We start from the raw sequence: 22306 nt of genomic DNA on the forward strand, positions 1-22306 counted from the left end.
GTTTTTTTTTCTTTTTTGTTTTGTTTTTGTTTTTTGTTGTTGTTGTTGTTGTTGTTGAGATGGAGTCTTACTTTTTCGCCCAGGCTGCAATGCAGTGGCACCATCTCAGCTCACTGCAACCTCAGCCCCCACCGGGTTCAAGCAATTCTCATGCCTCTGCCTCCCAAGTAGCTGGGACTACAGGCGCCCACCACCATGCCTGACTAATTTTTGTATTTTTAGTAGAGATGGGGTTTCACCATGTTGATCAGGCTGGTCTTGAACTCCTGACCTCAGGTGATCTGCCTGCCTCGCCCTCCCAAAGTGCTGGGATTATAGGCGTGAGCCACTGCAATTGGCCCTCTCTGTTAATTGTAGGTGCTGAAAGGAACCCAGTGAACTAGTGATAATACGTATAATGTACCTAGTACCAGGTCTGATGTTTAATTCGTATTCAGAAAGTAGAAGCTATTTTCGTATGATAGGTCATTAATGCCAATTTTATGTATCTGAAAATGAGGATGTGGGGGGTTCCAGGAAGTTGTTTAAATGCTTTTGGTGCTCAGTTCCTTTACTTTGCCCAGGGTGACCTGCAACATACCTTTGGGAAACTTTGCCTGCTTCTTCGCTAGGCCGAGGTCCCATTCTCTTGGATCCTTTGCTAATCTGCCGATCAATCTCGTAAACTATTTATTGCGGAGATATTCATGACTTTATTTGACTTTTCTACTTAGAGACAGATAGATTAAGAAGTGTTTCAGGCTGCAGCCAGCTGGGACCACTCAGCGGCCTTCAGGTAACATCTCTTTTGGCACAGGTCAGCCTGGCAGCCTGGGCTGTGGCCCCTGTGTGAATTGGCCTCTTGTACTAGAGGATGGTTGGGTGGGTGGTTGAGGTTGCTCTTCTCATACTCTGGGGTCTTTGTTCATATTTATGACATCTACATTTCTGCTTCCCTTTCTTACTTCTCCCTTCCTTCCCAGATCAGAGTGGAATAGAGCTCATTAAAGCTTTATAGGGTAGTGCCAATAGAGAACTTTAGGTCTGGAAAAGAATCATTAGTAAAGATTGACTGTGTGCTCTGGGTGCCTTTAGACAGCCACTGTTTCCATTGGTGTTTAATATTTATTGCTTTCTCATAATCTTCCAGCTGCTATCTTGTCATTGTTAGGAAGACTGGGGAAAAAGTCCTATGGATATTTATTTTCTACCACCTATTTACTATGTCACTTGAAAGTTTGAGTTTTGTGTTTCTCATATAAATTATGAATAATAAAGTAAAAATCATCACTACTGCTTTCAGGCCAGATATATTTTTATTGCACAACACATATTATGTACAAGAATATCACAAGATTTGGAAATGTTAGTCCTAGCAGAGGGTGACACAACGCAATAAGACAGTATGAAAAATGGAGCTATGAATAAAAAAGAATCCATAAGTCCCCAGAGCCTATGAATGTGTTATGTTGCATAGTGATGTAGTTTGGATGCCTGTCTCTCTCCAAATCTCATATTGAAATGTGATCCCCAGTGTTGGAGATGGGATCTGGTGGAAGGTGTTTGAATTAAGGGGGTTGATTCTTTACGAATGGCTTGGTACCCACCCCGTGGTAATAAGTGAGCTCTCATTCTGGTAGTTTCTTCGAGAGCTGGTTGTTTAAAAGAGCCTGGCACCTCCCCTTCCTCTCTTGCTCCCTCTCTGTCTTGCCATGTGACACTCCTGCTCCCCTTTATCTTCTGCCATGATTGGAAGGTTCCTGAGGCCCTCACCAGAAACCAGTGCCTACATCATACTTCCTGTATAACCTGCAGAGCCCAAATGAACCTCTTTTCTTTATAAATTAACCAGTCTCAGGTATTCCTTTATAGCAATACAAGTGGACTAACACACATAGCAAGGAGGAATTAAGGTTGCACGTGGAATTAAGGTTCCTAACGAGCTGACTTTAAGACAAGGAGATTATCCTGGATTATCTGCATGGGCCCAGTGTAATCACAAGGATCCTTTTAGTAGAAGAGGAATCCCAAAGAGTAAGGCAGAAAGATATTTGAAGATGCTACCTTCTGTCTTTGAAGATGGAGGAAAGGAGCCACAAGCTAAGAAATGCAGAAATTGGAAAAGAAAAAGGCAAAAAACCAGATTCTCCCCCAGAGACTCCACCAGAAGGAATGTAGTCCTGCCAACACCTTGATTTTAGCTCCACGAGACCCAATTCAAACTTCTGACCTCCAGAACTACAAGGTAATAAATTTGTGTTGGTTTATGTCACTGAGTTTGTGCTAATTTGTTGCAGCAGCAGTAGGAAACTAATACACTGCTGCTGAGGGCTTTTGTCAATAAAGACGATACTGATATGAAAATACCTGTACTATAATTGCAAACACAAATAGCAAGTGCTTAGTGGACAAGGAGAGAAGAGCCTTTTGGTATGTAGAGTTCAGATGTTGCTTGACGATGGAGTTTACATGGGAAATTATATTATGTATACAGGTATTTAGTATGTATAGCAACCCCATGAGGTAGTGACTGTCTCCAATTTATAGAGGAGGAAACAGATAAAAGAAGTTGTACCATGACCCACAGCTAGTTAATTGAAAGAACTATGATTTATAACATGCATTGACTGTATCCATAGTCCGTTGTTTCAGCCACTGGGCAATTTTGCCACTCGCTTCAATGGTTGGTCAAGGGGATATGAGTGGGTCATCAACAGCCTCTAATAAATACCTCAAATCAACATGCCCCAAATTGAATTCATGATCTTAACCTCCCAGTCTGCTCTTTCTCCTGGGTTTCCTGTCTTATTAAATGATCTCACTGCCAACCCAGAACCTTGAGCCTTTTCAGTATTATGCTAGATTCCTCCCTTTCCTACACCATCCATATCATGTCTGTCACCAAGTCTTGTCAATTCTACCTTTAAACTTTTCTCAAATCTACCCAGTCTGTGCCTTTCACCGCCAATGTATAGTCTCAAGGCTACCACCATCTCTCACCTGGATGCCTCCATAGCCCCACCATTGGTCTTTCCAACTCCTATCTCCAGACTTTGTCGCTTCTAATCCATTGGCAACAGAAAAATCAAAGTGGTTTCCAGAAACGTACGTTCAATTATGCATCCTGTCTGCTAAAAGTAATTCAGTGACTTTCCCTGAGGATAGAGGCTGCGAGTCCTAACAGGTTTTTCCAGACATTGCAGGACCTTGTACTTGCTTACACTTTAACTTCACACCGTATTCCTTTCCTATTCAACAATTCCCTAAAAACAGTGTCTTTTCCCCTCACCTACACACATACTTTCTACCTTCAGTCCTTCAAATATGCCACGCTGTCTCCACTCTCAGGGCCTTTGCTCACCCTCTCTTCCTCTGGTTATGACTTACGATCCCTCAGATCACAATTACAAGTCACTTCTTTAAGAAAGTCTTCTCTGATCTCCTTTTCTTTTGTTTTCTTTTCCTTTTATTATACTTTAAGTTCTGGGATACATGTGCACAATGTACAGGTTTGTTACACAGGTATACACATGCCATGGTGGTTTGCTGCACCCATCAACCCGTCATCTACATTAGGTATTTCTCCTAATGCTCTCCCTCCCCCAGCCCCCCACCCACCAACAGGCCCTGGTGTGTGATGTTCCCCTCCCTGTGTCCATGTGTTCTCATTGTTCAACTCCCACTTATGAATGAGAACATGTGGTGTTTGGTTTTCTGTTATCTGCATGATTCCCACAGCATCTGGTATGTCCTTATCATGGCATTTTCTCACCCTGAATTGTAAGCTGTTTACCTGTCTAGATCCACCTCCCTGATCCATAACTGAGAGCTCTGTTAGGTAAGAACTATCAGAATTGATCATTGTTGTATCATCAGTACACAGTACTATCTGGCACATAGTACATACCTATGGAACAGATAAATACCACTGTTCACTGAGTGAGGGAAAAAATTTTCTGCATCCTATGGCAAAAGTGATAAACATGTAAATCTGGCTGGCTGTTGACTGTTCCCAAAATGCCCGATATCTGAGAGTTCAAAGCAGTTTTTTTCTTTAAATACCACACAGCAAAGAAAAGGCCTGTCTTTGAAGTCAGCCTAGGAAGCCCAGGACCAGGAGAAAGTGTGGTATAAATAGGCCTACCTCCCACCTGCTGCTGGAGGAATTTATCACAACTCTGAAGAGTATCCAAGAAGATACGTTTCCCGGAAAATCAAACCAAAGATCTTTCCAGAGCCCCAACTTTTAGTAATCCAGTACAATCGGTCTATTCATTTTTCTGGTAATGATTTCTTTCCCCCTCAAAGCACTCGATTCATTTTCCATCACTGACATGTAATCCAGAAATAATAGAGGTTAGTCTTGTATAACTCATATCCAAAAAGGGAAAGTGCCAACACCCTGAAAGAAAAGTTCTGAATTAAGTATTCCCAAAAATAATTCTCAGCAAATCTGGGGGATGTGAAAAGGCCTATTCAGTTGTCGATGATAATTCTTTTTGCTGTTTATTATAAATGTGGCTCCCCGATAGAAAGCGTTAAGTTTAAAAACACTACTCTGTCACAGTCCTTGTAATTACATCCCAGGATTCAAATCTGAAAATTGCTTCTACTTCTATTTTCTAATAAAGTCTTACTCAGAGGTGCTAACACTTGAAATTGGTCTTTAAGAACTCTTTAAAAAAAAGGGCCAGGCACAGTGGTGAGCGCCTATAATCCCACACTTTGGGAGGCTGAGGCCGGTGGATCACCTGAGGTCAGGAGTTCAAGACCAGCCTGGCCAACATGGTGAAACTCCATCTCTACAAAATTACAAAAATTAGCCAGGCATGGTGATGGTCACATGTAATCCCAGTGACTCAGGAGGCTGAGGCAGGAGAATCACTTGAACCTGGGAGGCAGAGGTTGCAGTGAGCCAAGATCATGCCACTGCACTCCAGCCTGGGCAACAGAGCGAGAATCTGTCTCAAAAAAAAAAAAAAAAAAAAAAAAATTTTAAACTCCCAATGTGTGGCAACTCATAGTCAAAGCACATGATCGGACCCCCAGTGAACTTGTATCAGGAGTGAGAAATAAATCTTTGTTGTTTTAGCCACTAGGATTTGGGGATTCTTTGTTTCCATAGAAGTAATAATTTCCTATCAATCCTTTGATTTCAAAGCCACTTCGGAAGTGAACAGAGGAATTAGACAGCTTGGAGAAAAAAGAAAGCCCAGTTCTATTACTGAAAGGGCTGGTTTGGAGAACAAAGCATAGACATTAGATAAAATTGGGTTCCTAATAACTCCCCTCTAAATTGATCCTACCCATCCCAAATTTTATGTCTCTCCACTGTAGGGCCAGATCCTGATATAAAAAGCATATTCCCAGGCTGGGCACGGTGGCTCACGCCTGTAATCCCAGCACTTTGGGAGGCCGAGGCGGGCGGATCACGAGGTCAGGAGATTGAGACCATCCTGGCTAACACGGTGAAACCCCCTCTCTATTAAAAATACAAAAAATTAGCCGGGTGTGGTGGCGGGCACCTGTAGTCCCAGCTACTGGGGAGGCTGAAGCAGGAGAATGGTGTGAGCCCGGGAGGTGGAGTTTGCAGTGAGCCGAGATCGCGCCCCTGCGCTCCAGTCTGGGAGACACAGCAAGACTCCGTCTCAAAAAAAAAAAAAAAAAAAAAAAGCGTAGTCTCTCATGGAGATGTAGAAGGAGGGGTTCTTGAGGAGAGTAGGACAGAGAAACAGAATACAGCAAAGGGACTCAGCTGAGCACGCTCGGTTCCTTCTCCCCACTCTCCGATCAGATAGGACCTCCCGGGAAGTATTCCCACACTTTCCCTTCCAGAGGAGAGGAACTTCTTTCTCTCACAGTTGAAACAATGGAAAGTTGATTCAGTTAAGCCCAGAGTAAGGCAGGAGGCCTTCTTGCACCTTAAATTATTTTTAAATTTGTAGTTACTAAAATTATGTAGTGTGATTGATATCCGCCCTAGGACATGGATGGTTCAAAGCCATCTATCTTCAAGGAAAGCAGGATCCTGTACTGTTTGCAAAGCTGTGAGAAGCTGGATCAAATAAAACTATATCCGGGTGATAATAGCTTTATCTGGCCAGGCACAGTGCCTCACGCCTGTAATCCCAGCACTTTGGGAGGCCAAAGCAGGCAGATCACCTGAGGTCAGGAGTTCAAGACCAGCCAGGCCAACATGGTGAAACCCTGTCTCTACTAAAAATACAAAAATTATCTGGGCATGATGGTGCACCCCTGAAATCCCAGCTATTTGGGAGGCTGAGGTATGAGAATCGCTTGAACATGGGAGGCGGAGGTTGCAATGAACTAAGATTGCACCACAGCACTCCAGCCTGGGCAACAGAGAAAGACTCCATCCCCCCCAGAAAGAAAAAAAAAAAAAAAAAAAAAAAGCTTTATCTGATCTCTAAGAACAAATCTGAAGGGGAAAAGTCCTTAAAAGACAACCTAGATAGAGAGACGTGAGAGGGAAAGAGACAATCCTATTATTTTGGCTTAATGAAAGAGGGCCCTGGGCCTGGGGACAGGCGTACCAGCCTCAGGTGTGGTAGCAGATGATAGAAGCACATCCTCTTTTGATCTGCTTTCCTCAGCAGCTGCCTCCTTCGTTTTCCAAATGAAGTTTAACATGATGCGCTGAAATCCAAGATATTCTTGTAGGTTTCATTATAGAAGTAGTATGGAATTTGACTTTAAGTTTATAACAAAGAAGTGTATTGCTGAGGAATGGGACACCACTGACTCTGAGCAATTTTAAGCAAGAGAAGCATGATGTAGTGACGCCTTGGAAAAAACAACCAACTCATCCTATGATTGTCATGTGGAATTTATCAATTGAGTAACAAACATGTGTTTGACTTCCAAAGCCATGAAATGCCTTTGGCCCCTGCCAATTGTACAACTGTGTCTCGCTTTATCTTTTTCTCTCTCTCTTATAGAAAGTCAGGATAGATAGATAGATAGATAGATAGATAGATAGATAGATAGATAGATGGTAGATAGATAAGATAGATAGTAAGGGAAGAAGAAAAATGGGTTGTCTTTTTAAAAATATTTATAAGCTATATAACAAAATGAGTCATTTTTGGTCAAATGTCTTTTTTATGTGCAACAGCTAAGAAACCACAAGCTCATCATGTGAAGAGGAAGAGTTTGGCAGCTCATCTTAAATTGTAATTATCTTCTTTGCATGAATCCTGGAGAAAAGGTCTTCGTATCAGTTTATTTTTATAAAACCGTCTGGTTCTGCTGATGGCAAGACATCACGTGGATGAGCTACACAGAAGCTAAGGAACTGTCAGGGTAGGCCTACCTCATGGGTATTGCTATTGAGATGTCATTTCTTTTGCATAAAACTTTCCTACTACTATTTGTTCACTTCCTTTACAGTTTCTTGAATAGAATGTAGGAGCCTGAATAAAATTCCTGAGAAGGAATTTTCTTTTTCTTTTTGGGGGGAAGTGAGGGTGGGGAGTGGCTGGGTCTTACTCTGTCACCCAGGCTAAAGTGTAGTGACACCATTACAGGTCACTGCAGCCTTGACCTCCTGGGCCCCACCTCAGCCTCCTGAGTAGCTGGGACTACAGGCATGCACCACCATGCCTGGCTAACTATTTAATTTTTTGTTGAGATGGGGTCTCCCTGTATCTCCTAGGCTTGGACCTATTTTCAGATGGCCATTGTTTCTGAGATTCTCCAAACTCAAAACATTAATGTGTCTCACTGTAAAAGAAAATATGTATTTTCAAAAACATTGGTAGCTGATTATAAATGGATGTTATATCTTCCCTGTGGAATACAGGAATTTAGTTTTGATGGATAAAATGACAATCCTTTAATATTATATTGCTTATTCTGATCGGATTTGAGGTTGGGTATAGTTTACAAATTTTATGGGTTTTTTTTTTTTTTTTTGAGACGGAGTCTCGCTTTGTGGCCCAGGCTGGAGTGCAGTGGCCGGATCTCAGCTCACTGCAAGCTCCGCCTCCTGGGTTTATGCCATTCTCCTGCCTCAGCCTCCCGAGTAGCTGGGACTACAGTTGCCCGCCACCTCGCCCGGCTAGTTTTTTGTATTTTTTAGTAGAGACGGGGTTTCACCGTGTCAGCCAGGATGGTCTCGATCTCCTGACCTCGTGATCCGCCCGTCTCGGCCTCCCAAAGTGCTGGGATTACAGGCTTGAGCCACCGCGCCCGGCCTACAAATTTTATTAAATGGACGTTTCGGAGAGCTATGATTACGATTCTAGGACATTTTTTAGCCAGGGAAGCACATAGAATCTTGAAAGTCTTCATCACCCATGAACACTTTTCATCCATAGTTTTAATTTCAGGTTGGAATTTATGATTTATTTAATCTCTCCTTGTTGGCAGAAATTCTATTTATATTTTATATTTTTTTCTTTTTCTTTTTCTTCCTGGCTTGTCTTCAGTATAATATACTATAAATTTTGCTGTAAATTTCCAGCATGGTGCTAATATTTGGGTGAGACAGAATTTCACCAGTGGGATGTGTTTTCTGGTGCTTTTAAAGCTGAATTACGATTTATTGTCATGAATTGTTTCTGGACTCTGGTAACTCTTCTAAGGTGAGTAAAGGCAGTATTGAGCCCCAGGACACCAGGGGAACAGACAGAAATCTATTTCCTGTGGCAGAAGAGATTGTAATCACTTCTGCCTGCCATGGCCTGTTGGTTACAAGAATCAATACAAACAGCTGCTCTCCACGGTCCATTTGCTTTATCGGTGGCCCTCGGGTGAGCAATCATCTCAATTTGCCTGGCACTGTGGGAATTCCCCAGAGGGACTTGGGACTTTTTTCCCACTTTTTTCCCCCCAATTTTAGAGGTCCTGTTGGTTTGCAGTGGTGCCTCATTGTGGTTTTGATTTGCATTTCCCTGAGGACCACTGATGTTGAGCATCCTTTTACATGCTTGCTGACCACTTGTATGTCTTTTTTGGAGAAATGTGTATTCAAGCTGTCTTCCTTACAGCTAAACAAACTCCAACAAAATCCCACTTCACATAAGGTGAAGTTTCCAGCTGTAGAGTGGATGAACTTTTAGGTCGCCTGTGCAGCCCCTTTTCTGACACAGCTGAGATAAATTAGTCTTCTGATGACAGCACAATTGTCATGGAACTTATCTCAGGTCCAGGAGTTGTGCAGTGAGGTGATAAACAGATCCAGAATGCTTCATCCAGCAACTCTACTCAACTTTTGTAAGAGGTTGGCTTTTGAGTTCCTGCAGAACAGGTAAGATGCCAGTCAGCCTGGCCCTTGGTCCGTCACTCATGGGTCAGTCCAACCATGTAGTACAGTTATTCCTCCAGTGGCGAGTCAGCAAGAGGGCATAGATGAGGTCAGCTATAGACAGGATAATCAGAGCTAGAGAAGCCTGTTGTCCATCATTGCAATCTTAATTGGCTACATTTGAAGCTGCTAGGAACAGGGACCACTGAGTGCTCTGGAGGAGGCAGTGCTTTACGCCACTTTTGTTCAATCACTTCCTATGATTTAGTTTATTGACTTAGTAAAAAACATCATGAGGGCTGGGTGCGGTGGCTCACACCTGTAATCCCAGCACTTTGGGAAGCCGAGGTGGGTGGATCACCTGAGGTCAGGAGTTCAAGACCAGCCTGACCAACATGGTGAAACCTCATCTCTACTAAAAACACAAAATTAGCCGGGCATGGTGGTGGGTGCCTATTTGGAGGCTTAGAAGGAGAATCTCTTGAACCCAGAAGGTGGAGGTTACAGTGAGAGCTGAGATCTCGCCATTACACTCCAGCTTGGGCAACAAGAGCAAAACTCCGTCTCAAAAAAATAAAAAATAAAAAATAAAGAAAACATTATGGAATACTGAGTAAACAAGTTCAAGCAGAGAGCAGTGGCTCACACCTGTAATCCCAGCACTTTGGGAGGCCGAGGTGGGCAGATCAGAGGTCAAGAGATCGAGACCATCCTGGCCAACGTGGTGGAACCCTGTCTCTACTGAAAATACAAAAATTAGCTGGACCTAGTGGCACGTGCCTATAGCCCCAGCTACTCAGGAGGCTGAGGCAAGATAATCGCTGGAACCCAGTAGGTAGAGGTTGCAGTGAGCTGAGATCGGGCCACTGCACTCCAGCCTGGCCACAAAGCAAGACTCCGCTTCAAAAACAAAACAAAACAAAAACAAAAGAACAGTTCAGATGTGTGGGGAGGAAATAGGAAATGTCTTAGAATAGTGAGTGGTGGATGAGTCTTACTGGGAAAAGCTTTAGGGGACTAGAGGTGGCATAAAAGGACTGGGCCACATTTCAAGGGAGAGAAGGGATGCAGGGGTATTGTGGCCATTGTCTTCTTCTTCCTCTTTTTTTTTTTTTTTTTTTTGAGATGGAGTCTCACTCTGTTGCCCAGGCTCGAGTGCAGTGGCACCATCTTGGCTTACTGCAACCTCCGCCTCCTGGGTTCAAGCTATTATCCTGCCTCAGCCTCCCAAGTAACTGGGATTACAGGCACGCGCCACCATGCCTGGCTAAATTTTTTATATTTTTAGTAGAGATGGGGTTTTACCACGTTGGCCAGGCTGGTCTTGAACTCCTGACCTCAGGTAATCTGCCCACCTCGTCCTCCCAAAGGCCGAGGATTACAGGCTGGGATTACAGGCTGAGCCACCACACCCAGCTATGGCCATTGTTGATCCTGTTTCTTTCTCACTCACCCAGACTGCAGACTAACACAGGTCTTGTCAGACAATCCCTTACCATGCCACTCCAGTGCAAGGAAAGTAAGGTAGGAAGAAGCTGCGATTAGAGGAAGGGGACTTATGGGATTGATACACCTATAATACACAAAGGCTTCATTAGGGCACATCAGTCCAGGAGTCCTTCACTTTGTAGTATCCTTTAAGAACTTCTCCTGGGACTGAATTCCTCTGGACTGGGACAGTCTGAGTTTTGGGGCAGCCCAGGAACTTCTTGAAAGAAGTGAAAGGCTCTTGAATCTGTCAGTACTTGTTTCCTTGCTCTTACATACACAGTGCAAGAGTGCATTACCAATGCATGCAACTCTTGAACTGTAACAATGGTAACGATTGGTTGAAACCTGACAATATTACAAATGTCTCTAGTTTCCCCAGACATTTTTCTCTAATTTGCTTTCCCTTTCCCCATTGATATTTTGAAACCCTTAAAGAAAAGCCACTTGCATACTGGATTTTGTTTCTGTTAGTATAGACCCTTCAAATGGCAACCTAGTAACAAATGGAACACCAGGACCTAACATCCAGGATCTTACCCCTTCTCTTTGTCTCTTTTTTTTTTTTTTCTTTTGAGACTGAGTCTCGCTCTGTCAGCCAGGCTGGAGTGCAGTGGCACAATCTTGGCTCATTGAAACCTCTGCCTCTTGGGTTGAAATCATTCTCCTGCCTCAGCCTCCCGAGTAGCTGGGATGACAGGCGTGCGCCACCACGCCTGGCTAATTTTCGTATTTTTAGTAGAAACGAGGTTTCACCCTGTTGGCCAGGCTGGTCTTGAACTCCTGACCCCAGGTGATCCACCCGCCTCAGCCTCCCAAAGTGCTGGGATTACAGGTGTGAGCCACTGCACCCGGCCCCCCTTCTCTTTTTGAATATTAATTCCCAGGGCTTCTTCCTGTTGGTTACACCAAACAAAACTGTATCTGTTCTGTTTTTGTTTTTTTTTTTTCCAGTTCAGAAAACATTGGCCCTTTTAGCTGTGATTATATGGTTGGAAGAAGAAACAAAGTTGTGAGCGGCAATGGAGCTCAATGTTTGTGTCCCCCTACCAGTCCCCCTCAAAATACTCATAGGTTGAAATCCTAACCCCCAGTGTTATAGAAAATGCGGCTTCTGGGAGGTAATTAGGTCATGAGGGTGGAGCCCCCATGAAGGGATTAGTGACCTTATAAAAGGGACTCCAGAAAGCTAGCTTGTCCTATTTCTGCCATGTGAGGACACAACAAGACGGTAGCCATCTGCAACCCAGAAGAGGGTCTGCACCAGAACCCAACCGTGCTAGCACCCTGATCTCAAACTGGCAACCTGCAGAACTCTAAGAAATGCCTGCTGCTTAGAAGCCACCCAATTTACAGGACTTTGTTACAAGCAGCCCAAGCTAAGGCATGGGCAATGAAAATATCAGAATTATTTGAAGCTTTAATCTATTGTAATAACTCCTTTCACATTGTGCATAATACATTGGTTTAACAATCTGTAATAAAATTTTATTTTATTTTATTTTATTTTTTTATTTTATTTTATTTTTTTTTTGAGACGGAGTCTTGCTCTGTCGCCCAGGCTGGGGTGCAGTGGCCGGATCTCAGCTCACTGCAAGCTCCACCTCCCGGGTTTACGCCATTCTCCTGCCTCAGCCTCCCGAGTAGCTGGGACTACAGGCGCCCGCCACGTCGCCCGGCTAGTTTTTTGTATTTTTTAGTAGAGATGGGGTTTCACCGTGTTAGCCAGGATGGTCTCGATCTCCTGACCTTGTGATCCACCCGTCTCGGCCTCCCAAAGTGCTGGGATTACAGGCTTGAACCACCGCGCCCGGCCTATAAAATTTTAAAACAAAGAAGGCATCAATTCCAAGAATTAATTAATTAATATTAGTTTAACAGACACTTACTAATTCATTCAAAAAATTGCTGAACACTTGATATGTGCCAGATATTGTTCTAGGTGCTGGAGATAGATACAGCAGTGAAAACAAAGAGCAAACACTGACGCTTGTGAAACGAATTGTCAGGAGCTCAGCTGAGCAGGGAGAGACAGAGCTGTCAGAGTAGCCGGTTATAGCAACAAGCCAGAGATGAAAGAACTGACCCTTTAATCGCTCACTGCAATGGTAAAAGCAAGAGCTTAAAGCAGTTTTATGGACCCTGAAGCAGGAGGGCAGCGGTGAGAGCTTGGAGTGGAAAAGTCCTGGGTGATGAGTCAGAGTAGGGAAATGCATCATCAAGGGCTCCCTCCTCCCCGCATAAAGAGGTCTTGGCAAAGGCATCTGAAAAGGACGTCTACCCAAGGTCTGCTAGCCATCTAGCAATGAAAACTCTGGGGCCAGGAATGTAAATACAGGAAAAGCATGACTGACCAGGAGAGCCTGAGTCCTTAACTACAACTTCTTTCAGAGACCGTGACCCACTGGCTGTGCACCAAATGTCTCTCAGAGGGTGGCAGCTTTCTGTGTGAGGTCTGCCAGGTAAGGCCTTCGTAATTGCCTGTAGTGGGGCCTGAAAGATCACACATTTGGCTTAAGCAAAAGCCAGACTCCTCACTAACATTCTAGACAAGAAATATACAAGTAAAATATATGCTGTATTAGTGGTAAGTGCTGACAAAAAAGGTAAATAAATAAATAAGCAAGCAAGTAGGGAAGGCAGATAGGCAGTAAATGAGAGTTAGGGAGTAGGAGTGTGATAGCAATTTGAGTCAAAGACAGGCAAAGGACGCTTCATTGAAAAGGTGGCATTTGTTGAAACACTTCAGAAATTGAGACTTGCAGCTACCCAAGAGAAGAGCAGGTCAATCAGAGGGAACAAGAGGTAAAACTTTCAGGCGATGGAAGCCCGTTTATCCAGAGTGGAGCAAGCAAAGGGAGAGGAGCAGGGATGATGGAGACAGAGAGCTAATGAGGCACTGGGTCGTGCAGGGCCCTCTAGCCACTGTAAGGACATGAGCTTTTTCTCTGGGTGAGATGGGAAGCCACTGAGGACTCTGCATGAATTACATGCTCTGACTCTAGATGCCCTCCTGAGAACAGATTTGGGAGAGAAGAGGAGGGGATATTAAGGACAGAAGCAGGGAGACCTGTCAGGAGACTACTGTAATAATCCAGGAAAGAGATGACGTTGGTTTGGACCAGAGAGATGAGACTGGAAGTAGGGACAGCTGGTTGGATTTTTATATATATATATATTTTATTTATTTTATTTATTTATTTATTTTTGAGACGGAGTCTTGCTCTGTCACCCAGGCTGGAGTGCAGTGGCTCAATCTTGGCTCACTGCAACCTCCGCCTCCCGGGTTCAAGCAATTCTCTGCCTCAGCCTCCCCAGTAGCTGGGATTACAGGTGCCTGCCACCATGCCTGGCTAATTTTTGTATTTTTAGTAGAGACGGGGTTTCACCGTCTTGGCCAGGCTGGTCTTGAACTTCTGACCTTGTGATCCACCCGCCTCGGCCTCCCAAAGTGCTGGGATTACAGGCATAAGCCACCGCACCCAGCCTTTTTGGATATATTTTTAATGCAGTGCCCCCTATTTCAGTGCCCCCCATTTCATTCATTCTAAACCTGTTTTCCCCCCTTATATCTTAACGTATCTAAAATCAGATTGCATCTTAATTGGGATGGCTTTCTATAATTGCTGTCAAGCAGGTGGCAGCTGTGATGTAGCTGTCTATTAGTTGAAAACCTTCCAGTGATACTACCTGGTAATTGCCAGCATCAATCCATAATGCAGATATGTTGTGACAAATCCAGGTTTTATGTCATTAAATTTCAAAGCTTAATATATTTGCTCAGAAACATATTATAAATGTGGCTTCTCTGCTTACGTTCATGAACAATATCTTATTTGTAGACCTCATCCTTTTCGCTCCAAAGCTGATCCTGTCACTCAATGGGTATGTCTGTGATGCGGTGTGGGACTGCAGAATTCATCCCAAACTTGACAGCTTCATACATGACCGTCACAGTCAGCCTCTCATTACATCTTCAGCCTCATTTCCCACCACTCCCTAACTTCATATTTTCTGCTCAGGTTGCACTCAATGCTCAGTTTCCTGTGAGACCAGGACCTTGTCCCAGCTGTACACTTTTCCAGTTGTTTTTTTGTTTTGTTTTGTTTTTGAGATGGAGTCTCGCTCTGTCTCTCAGGCTGGAGTGCCGTGGCGTGATCTCGGCTCACTGAAACCTCCACCTCCCAGGTTCAAGCGACTTTCCTGCCTCAGCCTCCCAAGTAGCTGGGACTACAGGCGTGCACCACCACACCCAGCTAATTTTTTGTATTTTTAGTAGAAACGGGGTTTCACCATGTTAGCCAGGATTGTCTTGATCTCCTGACCTCATGATCCACCCACCTTGGCCTCCCAAAGTGCTGGGATTACAGGCGTAAGCCACTGCGCCTAGCCTCCAGTTATTTTATCTGTCTCTCTCCCATTGGCTATTCATCCTTAAAGATCCAGCTCAGATGACACCTCTTTTGTGAAACTTTTTTGACCCTCCAAACAGACTTTCAGCATCCCCTGAACATGGTACAGCTTGAACAACACTGGTTTGAACTATCCTCATCCACTTACATACAAGTTTTTGTCAATAAATGTAGTCGATCCTCCTTATCCTCAGGTTCCACATCCACAATGAAAAGAGGATGACAAATACAGTGTTCTTGATGTGAAACCCATGATACAGAGGGCCAATCTTTGTACAGGTAGTTTCCCCAGGGCCCACTGCAAGATTTGAGTATGCCTGGATTTTGCCTTCATAATTGCCTGTAGTCAGACCTGAAAGACCTGCAGGGGTCCTAAAACCAATCCCCAAGAATACTGAGGGACAACTGTAATACACTTGGCTTAGAACAGTTATGCAGTATTTGTAAGTATCTGTTTTTGTTATTTTGGGTTTGATGAACCACAGTTTCCTGTTCTGCAAAATGTAGATAGTAATAGTAAATAGCATAAAGGTGTTTTAGGTGTTTTGAAGATTACTTAAAATAATACATACAAGCAGGCCAGGCACAGTGGCTCACACCTGTAATCCCATCACTTTGGGAGGCCAAGGCAGGTAGATCACTTGAGGTCAGGGGTTTGAGACCAGCCTTCCCAACATGGCGAACCTCCATCTCTACTAAAAATACAAAAATTAGCCAGGCATGGTGGCACATACCTGTAATCCCAGCTACTCGGGAGGCTGAGGCAGGAGAATTTCTTGAACCCAGGAGGTGGAGGTTGTAGTGAGTCAAGATTATGTCACTGCACTGCAGCCTGGGCGACAGAGCGACACTTTGTCTCACAAAACAAACAAACAAACAAACAAAAAGTACAAGCAAGAATAATGTTTAGTACTTAAGTGCTCAGTAAGTGTTTGCTTTTTTTTTTTTTTTGACACAGGGTCTCAGTATGTTACCCAGCCTGGAGTGTAGTGGCGTGATTATAGCTCACTGCAACCTTGAACTCCTGAGTTCAAGCAATCCTTCCACCTCATCCTCCTAAGTAGCTGGAATTACAGGTGCATGCCATCATGCCCAATTAAATTTTTAATTTTTAATTTTTATGGAGAGTGGGGGGTCTTGCTATCTTGCCTAGGCTGATTTCAAACTTCTGGCCTCAAGAGATCCTCCTGCCTAGGCCTCCCAAAGCACTAGGATTGTAGACATGAGCCACCATGCCTGGCCATGCTTTAAAAAATTTGTATTACATTATGAATACTAATACATTTTAAATGATTGTATCTTAACCCATGTGAAAATAGTAACAGCTATTTTTAAGCCTTAGAATGGGATTTGTCTCATCACAGAAACTGCTAGTGTATTCAATGAAAAAGAAAAAAAGCAATGAAAAGAAGAGATAACCCCATTTCATTTTCCTCTTGGTGACAAAGTGCTGCGATCTATGATTATGTGAAAAGTCTAAATATAGACGCTGATGACCCAAAAGCTCTTCTCAAATTTCATTTATTTCTAATAGCTTCTGAAAAATACTCTCAGGAGGATCAACTCTTGGTGTCAATTAGGTAGTTTGTGCAATTTACAGTAGTTCATTGCATTTAATCATAGTGACTTTATCTCACAAGTCCTTTCATGTCTTGTCTGCCTTGGTCATGATAAAGACATCATTTAATTGCTTATTTAGTCTCTTTTCTAATAAAAATCTTGGCTCACTGCAACCTCTGCCTTCCAGGTTCAAGCGATTCTCCTGCCTCAGCCTCCCGAGTAGCTGGGATTACAGGCGTGCACCACTACTCCTGGGTAATTTTTGTATATTTAATAGAGACAGGGTTTTACCATGTTGGCCAGGCTGGTGTCAAACTCCTGACCTCAGGTGATCCGCCTGCCTTCGCCTCCCGAAGTGCTGGGATTGACAGGCATGTGTCAGCATGCCTGCCTAGATAAACAATTTAATGCATTGGTTAAGTCACTAAACTAGACATTATTGCACTGAGTCTGTGTTCATTCTATAATGCATTACTCTGAATAAGACTTTGACACCTTCTTCCATCCATGACTTAGGAATTTTCCTGATTGCTACATTAACATTAATGAATGTTAGGGTTTGAATATTTGTTCCCTCTAAAACTCGTATGGAAATTTATTTTTTAAGTTTGTTTTTGTTTTCATGTTGAAATTTAATTGCCATTGCAACAGTGTTAAGAGGTAGCATCTTTAAGAGGTGATTAGGTCACAAGGGCTACATCCTCATTGGTGGGATTAATGCCATTATAAAAGGACAAGTTTGGCCTCCTCTATCCGTCTGTTTCTCTCCCTCTGCTCTTGCCCTCTCACCTCCCACCATATGGTAATACAGCAAGAAGCCCCTTGCCACATGTTGGCACCTTGATATTGGACTTTCCAGTCTTCAGAACTATGAGCCAATCAATTTCCGTTTATTATAAATTACTCAGTCTTAGAGCTGAGCACAGTAGCATGTGCCTGTAGTCCCAGCTACATAGAAGGTTGAGGTGGAAAGATTCTCTTAAGCCCAGGAGTTCCAGGGTACAGTGTACAATAATCACACCTGTGAATAGCCACTGCACTCCAGCTTGGGCCACACTGCGAACTCTGTCTCTAAATTTAAAAAAATTAAAGTTGAAATAAATAAATCACCCAGTGTGTTATTCTGTTCTCACGCTGCTAATAAAGATATATCCGAGACTGGGTAATTTATAAAGGCAAGAGGTTTAATGGACTCACAGTTCCACATGGCCGGGAGGCCTCACAATCATGGCAGAAAGCAAAGGGGAAGCAAAGGGACGTCTTACGTGGTGACAGGCAAGAGAGAGTTTGTGCCAGGGAGCTCCCATTTATAAAACCATCAGATCTTATGAGACTTATTCACTATTATGAGAACAACATGGGAAAGACTTGCCCCCATGATTTAATTACCTCCCACCAGGTGACTCTTATGTGGAAATTATGGGAGCTGCAAATCAAGATGAGATTTGGGTGGAGACACAGCCAAACCCCATCACCCAGTCTCAGGTATTTTTGTAGCATCACAAAATAGACTAAGACAATACAGTTTTGCCGGGCGCGGTGGCTCACGCCTGTAATCCCAGCACTTTGGGAGGCCGAGGCGGGCGGATCACAAGGTCAGGAGATCGAGACCACGGTGAAACCCCGTCTCTACTAAAAATACAAAAAATTAACCGGGCGCGGTTGTGGGCCCCTGTAGTCCCAGCTACTCGGGAGGCTGAGGCAGGAGAATGGCGTGAACCCGGGAGGCGGAGCTTGCAGTGAGCCGAGATCGCGCCACTGCACTCCAGCCTGGGCGACAGAGCGAGACTCCGTCTCAAAAAAAAAAAAAAAAAAAAAAAAAAAAAGACAATACAGTTTTAACATGTGATTACTAAATTCCCCTAGGGATTTTTTTTTTTTTTTTTTTGAGATGGAGTCTCACTCTGTCACCCTGGCTGGAGTGCAGTGGCACGATCTCAGTTCACTGCAACCTCCGCTGCCTCGGTTCAGCAATTCTGCTGTCTCAGCTTCCCAAGTAGCTGGGATTACAGGGGCTCACCACCACGCCTGGCCAATTTTTGTACTTTTTAGTAGAGATGGGGTTTCATCATGTTGGCCAGGCTGGTCTCGAACTCCTGACCTTAAGTGGTCCGCTCGTCTCAGCCTCCCAAAGACTGGGATTACAGGCATGAGCCACTGCGCCCGGCCTCCCCTAGGGATTTTAAATAAAATTCTTCCAAAAATTCATCTTGATTGGTGCACTATTGTTCTTGATACTTATGATGGCTCTCCTCCTCATCATTTTTTCTCTTGTTTGGGGCCCTGAGAAACTGTAGAGTTTATTGGGTAAGTGGAAGTGTTGTATACCTGTGTTATTTTCAAATTAGTGTAATGAACCTGAGATCTAAAGTACACTTGGGGAATTTTCTTTTCTTTTCTTTTCTTTTCTTTTCTTTTCTCTTCTCTTCTCTTCTCTTCTCTTCTCTTCTCTTCTCTTCTCTTCTCTTCTCTTCTCTTCTCTTCTCTTCTCTTCTCTTCTCTTCTCCTCTTCTCTTCTCTTCTCTTTTCTTCTCTTCTCTCCTCTTCTCTTTTCTTTCTTGAGAGAATCTGCCTCTGTCCAGGCTGGAGTGCAGGAGCACTATCTTGGCTCACTGCAACCTCCTCCTTCCAGGCTGAAGCTATTCTGGTATGTTTCTAATCTCCCCTTTCCTCCCTCTCCTTCTTACTGATGACCTTGATTCATGATTCATGAAAAAAAGAAGCAAACAAGCACTCTCTCATCTCTCTAGCATTCTGAATTGGGAACCCATTCTTTCTATAGGAGGAATGTGTCTCTGCTCCTAGCTAAGGCCAACCCTTCACTTCTACTCTGGATCTTACCTCCTTGTAATTTAGAACGGACTTTACTCCTACAAATCGACCTTTCTCTCTTGCATTCTTAATTTCCCTCTCCAGGGGATTTCTTTTCACCAGTAAATAAACTTGCTCCTGATTTCCCATTCCTGTCTAGCTGCTGAACGAATGGCTTTCCCCATGACATCACCTGTTCTCTCACCTCAATCCATTTCAATTAGATTTCTGTCCTCCCACTACATCTGAAACTTCTAAGAGATTAGCCAGTGACCTTCATGTCACCAAATGCAATGGTCACTTTCCTGATTTCATCTTACTCAACTCCTCAGCTGCCTTTGTCCCAAGTGACCACTTTCTACCTCTTGAAACTCTTTCTTTTCTTGGCTTACATAATACCCCACTCTCCCGATTTTTTTTTAATAGCACTGTCTACTTTATTGACTATAGGATAGTAACTTTCAAATGTATATATCTATATTGGGCCATTCTTGCATTACTATAAAGAAATACCTGAGACTGGGTAATTTACAAAGAAAAGAGGTGTAATTGGCTCATGGTTCTGCAGTCTGTACAGGAAGCATAGTGGCATCTACTTCCAGGGGAGGCCTCAGGAAACTTACAATCATAGCAGAAGGCAAAGGGAGAGCAGGAACATCACATGATGAGAATGGGGCAAGAGAGGGGAGGGAGGGGTTGCACACATTTTCAACAACCAGATCTTGTAAGAATTCACTCACTATCACAAGAACAGCACCAACAAGATGGTGCTAAACCATTTCTGAGAAATCCACCCCCATGACCCAATCACCTCCCACCAGGCCTGACTTCCAACATTGGGGATTACAGTTCAACATGAGATTTGGGTGGGGACACAGATCCAGACTATATCAATACCAAACTCTAATCTTCCCTAGAGTCCCATCCATCCTCTATATCTAAATACTACTTGGTGTCTCTACTTGGGTGTCTAATTAGCATCTGATACCTAACTGTATATTATGATCATCATTCAGTGTAAATGAATATACATTTAGAATTCTGCTCCTCTTTCCTCTGCCTCATACTCTCTCTCCCTACCCTTTGCCTTCATTTCCTGCCCCTATTCCTAGACCAGCCCCCAGTACATTATGTCCCTTGATGATTTCATAACACCTAATAGTTTTTTCTCTGAGTGATGATCCCACTTATAGTCAATTAGTCAGATTATCTCTTTAACGTCAAACTTCCTTCTTTGGCCTCTATGATCCCTGAAGCCAGAAATTTGCTGCATTGTTTACTGTATCCTCAGGGCTCAACATAGTACTTTACACATATTTGGAGCTCAATAAATTTGTTGTTTTTGAAGAAAGAATAAAGAGGCCTGTGCAGTGGCTCATGCCTGTAATCCCAGCAATTTGGGAGGCTGAGGTGAGTGGATCATTTGAGGTCAGGGATTTGTGACCAGACTGGCCAACATGGTGAAACCCTGCCTGTACTAAAAATACAAAAATTAGCTGGTTGTGGTGGTGCATACCTCTAATCCCTGCTACTTGGGAAGCTGAGGCAAGAGAATTGCCGGGAGGTGGAGGCTGCAATGAGCTGAGATCACGCCACTGCACCCCGGCCTGTGTGACAGAGTAAAACTATGTTTAAAAAAAAAGAATAAAGAGATGGATGTTCTACATAACTTTTAACAGTTACACAGCATTGTTTTAGGGATATACCATAATTTAGTAAATAAATTTGTCTCTTTGTATATCTAGGTTGTTTTCTATTTTTCACTATTATAATCACTTCTACAATGAACATCCATGTAGCTAAATCTTTGGCTGATATTTATTCATGTGCTTAAATAAATCACTAGAAATAGAATCACTGGTTTAACAGTGAAGTATACATTTTCATGGCTCTTGCTATAGGGTGGTAGTCTGCAAAGTTGAACACCATTAACTCCTTTCTTTCCTGTACAAGCAAGCCCCTCATCTCATCAAAAGGTGATGTTGCTCCCTTATCCTTGGATGACTTGCCTTTATCATGTGGTGGAAGTAGGGCCACCAAATAAAATACCCAGTTATAATATTGTGATATAATACAATATATAACGGCCGGGCGCGGTGGCTCAAGCCTGTAATCCCAGCACTTTGGGAGGCCGAGGCGGGCGGATCACAAGGTCAGGAGATCGAGACCACAGTGAAACCCCGTCTCTACTAAAAATACAAAAAAAAAATTAGCCGGGCGCGGTGGCGGGCGCCTGTAGTCCCAGCTACTCAGGAGGCTGAGGCAGGAGAATGGCGGGAACCCGGGAGGAGGAGCTTGCAGTGAGCCGAGATCGCGCCACTGCACTCCAGCCTGGGCAACAGCGTGAGACTCCGTCTCAAAAAAAAAAAAAAAAAAAAAAAAATAATAATAATAATAATACAATATATATATGGTCTTCATCCCCAGTTCCTGGCACATAGCTCTTAAAACCTTTGGAAGTTTCTTAGTTATAGAGGAAAAGGAGCGTCTTTTGTCCTTCATAGCAAGCCCCTTCTAACCAGGGAAAAGACTTTTGAAAAGCCCTAGAATGAGGAGCTGTTTGTCAAGAGAACTAACCAGGTGATTGAGGCTTCAACAAGTTGGACCCTTCAGCCGATCCTCTGACTTGCAAGGAAGGGAGAGGGGCTAGAGATTGAGTTCAATCACCAACGGCCAATGATTTAATTACGTATACTATGGCAATGTAATGGACCTCTGTAAGAACCCTGCATGGCAGGGTTTTGGAGAGCTTTCAGGGTAATGAACACATGGAGGTGCTAGGAGAGTG

General features: G+C 43.5%; 1 protein-coding gene across 1 annotated transcript in view; it reads left to right on the forward strand.

The window, feature by feature from the left end:
• Window positions 1-325: 325 nt before the first annotated feature.
• The window catches only part of LOC105492526 (solute carrier family 35 member F5), a 142013-nt gene continuing 120032 nt past the window's right edge, over window positions 326-22306 (forward strand). Inside the window, exons 1-2 of the mRNA XM_071072640.1 lie at window positions 326-2224; window positions 7115-7302. The gene's annotated coding sequence lies outside the window, so the exon portion shown is untranslated. The remainder of the gene's footprint in view (window positions 2225-7114; window positions 7303-22306) is intronic.

This window comes from Macaca nemestrina, chromosome 11, assembly GCF_043159975.1.
Source record: "Macaca nemestrina isolate mMacNem1 chromosome 11, mMacNem.hap1, whole genome shotgun sequence".
Lineage (NCBI taxonomy): Eukaryota > Metazoa > Chordata > Mammalia > Primates > Cercopithecidae > Macaca > Macaca nemestrina.